Source organism: Panthera uncia, chromosome X (genome assembly GCF_023721935.1).
Source record: "Panthera uncia isolate 11264 chromosome X, Puncia_PCG_1.0, whole genome shotgun sequence".
In the NCBI taxonomy this organism is placed as follows: domain Eukaryota; kingdom Metazoa; phylum Chordata; class Mammalia; order Carnivora; family Felidae; genus Panthera; species Panthera uncia.
Window position 1 is genome coordinate 60,447,166 of NC_064817.1, and position 3,132 is coordinate 60,450,297.

Genomic DNA, 3,132 nt, shown 5'->3' on the forward strand with positions numbered 1-3,132 from the left:
CCATGAGATCATGACTTGAGCTGAAATCAAGAGTGGGATGCTTAATCCCCCAAGCCATCCAGGTGCCCCTATTTACACATTCTTTATCCATTCATTTACATATGGACACTTGGATTTCTTCTGTATCTTGGTAACAGTAAATAATTTTTCAATAAGTGTGCTGCATACAACTTTTTGAATAAGTGTTTTTGTTTTCTTTGGGTAAATTCCCAGTAGAATTACTGGAATATATGATAATTCTATTTTTAATTTTTTAAGTAACCTCCATACTATTTTCCATGGTGACTGCACTAGTTTGCATTTCCACCAACATTGCATGAGGGTTCCTTTCTCTCCACATTCTAGCCAACACTTGTTATTTATTTTGGTTTTGATTTTATCCATTCTGACTGGTATTAGTTGATATCTTACTGTAGTTTTGATTTACATTTTCCTGATGGTTAGTGATGTTTAGAATCTTTTCGTCTGTTGGCCACTTGTAAGTCCTCTTTAGAAAAATGTCTTTCTCAGTTCTTCTGCCCATTTTTAAATTGTATTATTTGCTTTTATTTGGTGTTGAGTCCTATAAGTTCTTTCTATATTTTGGATTGTAATCTGTTATTGGGTACATCATTTGCATATATCATTTTCTATTCAGCAGATCGCCTATTTGTTTTATTGATGGTTTCATTCACTAAGGAAAATATTTTTATTTTGGTGTAGTCTCAATAGTTTATTTTTTACTTTGTTTCCATTGCCAGAGGAGACTTATATAGAAAAATGTTTCTATGGCTGGTGCCAAAGTGATTATTGACTTTGTTTTCTTTTATTCATTCAGTGGCCTTATGAGTTTTGATTGGAACATTTAGGCCATTGAAATTCAAAGTAATTATTCATAGGTATGTACTTATTATCATTTTTAAACTTGTTTTATGATTGTTTTTTAGTTCTTGTCTGTTCCTCTTTTTTCTTGCTCTCTTCCCTTGTGGTTGATGGCTTATTTACTGATATGCTTTATTTGCCTTCTCTTATTTTTTGCATATCTATTATATGTTTTTGATTTGTGGTATCATTATATGTATATATAACATCCCATACGTATATCAGTCTATTGGTTTGATGGTCAGTTAAGTTTGAACTCATTCTAAAAAGACTATTTTTTACTGCCCCCACCATGTTTTATGTATATGATGTCCTACTTTACATCCTTTTATTTTGTGAATACCTTGAGAATTTTTTATAGATATAATTTACTTTACTGCTTTTATGCTTTAGCCTCCACTCTGCTTTTATAATTGATTAATCTACTATTTTTCTTTTTTTGGAAAATGAATGTTTTTTTTTTCAACGTTTTTTTATTTTTTTTTTTATTTTTGGGACAGAGAGAGACAGAGCATGAACGGGGGAGGGGCAGAGAGAGAGGGAGACACAGAATCGGAAACAGGCTCCAGGCTCCGAGCCATCAGCCCAGAGCCTGACGCGGGGCTCGAACTCACGGACCGCGAGATCGTGACCTGGCTGAAGTCGGACGCTTAACCGACTGCGCCACCCAGGCGCCCCGGAAAATGAATGTTTTTATTTTACCCTGGTTCATATATTTTTTCCTTAACAGAACTATGCATTTCTGCCTGTTTCAACTCTAGAAGTGCAAAAAAATCATTTTGAAATAGTTTATTTTACATTTAAGGATGTAGATAGAGATGTGGTAAAGACAAAAATCAAATTAGTGAGAGGAAACACCATTTTAATACGGACCACCCATTGATACCAAAACCGGGTGGGAAAGTTCAGCCTTCTGGGGAAAGGAAAACATGGACCTAGGAGAACATTCCTCAGTTCCTGAAAACTTGGGCACTTAGAAGTATATTTAGAAGTTACACTAAGTAGTATTCAGGGCCAACAGCATCCCACATCCACACAATGAACTTTTCTTTTTTCTTTTCTTTTCTTTTCTTTTCTTCTTTTCTTTTCTTTTCTTTTTTTCCTAATTCAACTTTTATTCACAAAACCAGGAAGTAGGCCCACAGGCTGTGGTTTACAGACGCTTATTATAAGCTATGGAGAATGTCACATAATTTGTTATTAAGCAATAGTTAAATATTTGGAAGGCTGTATACCAGATTGTTTAATGTTGATTATATTTTAGGAATGGGAAAATGGTGTGATTTTACCTGCACTTGATATCTTCAAATAAGCAATAATTGCCCTTACAATCAGCAGAAGCAACGAAGATGCTTCCATTTTGAAGAAAAAAAATTCAGACTTTGCACTCATTCTGCATAGTTCAGCCCAAATAAATAATGTTTATATTCTTACTATGGTGTTAGAGCAATTGTGGGTATTTTATTCATTGGCGACAGCAACCAGAAGTATAAAATTAAACTAATTAAATTTACACAAGAACAGAGTATAATTATGCTCAATCATGAACAAGTTTTCTGTCTTGAAGAGTGTTTGGATATCAAGTGAAATTCTGGTTTTAGTTATAGTTTTAATCTCTATTGTAGAAAAAGATAAACCTTGATGCAAATCCTTAGGGAATGCAAATTTTAAAATATAACAAAACCTGAGGAGTATACCCAGTCTGGTATTTCTCTGCAACCTGCATTTTGCATTATCAGAGCATTGGCCATATTTTGCCTATTGCACTAGATTAGAAGGTGCCCGTACTTTCTTTTATCAAATGACATTAATAAACACAACTGAAAGAGAAAGCAGGCTGTCTAATCATCTGTTCTGCATGGTTATCTCCCTTACTTGATGGCAATGTTGAAGATGGGATTTGAGCACTGGATCAGTGCTTGGATAGGACTCACTCTGTAGGTCTCTTGTGATCTTGAGGTTCTCTGATTTCATTATTCAACAAGTAATGAAACAGACTAAGTACTTTGTAAGGTTCAAGTCCTTGACTGTTATAAAGATGAAATGAATGGACGCAATTTACATTTGAGATACATCATCCAAGTGCAGCTGATAGAACAGGAAGATTAACATGTAGTCTAGGTTAGAGCTTATTTTTATGAAAATGGAACCAAAACTCAACTTGTAGGGATTGAATGGCCTATGCTATGCTTGACTCTGGATTCCCAAGGCAAACACTACCCCCATATTGAAATGTTCCTTCCTTCCTTCCTTCCTTCCTTCCTTCCTTCC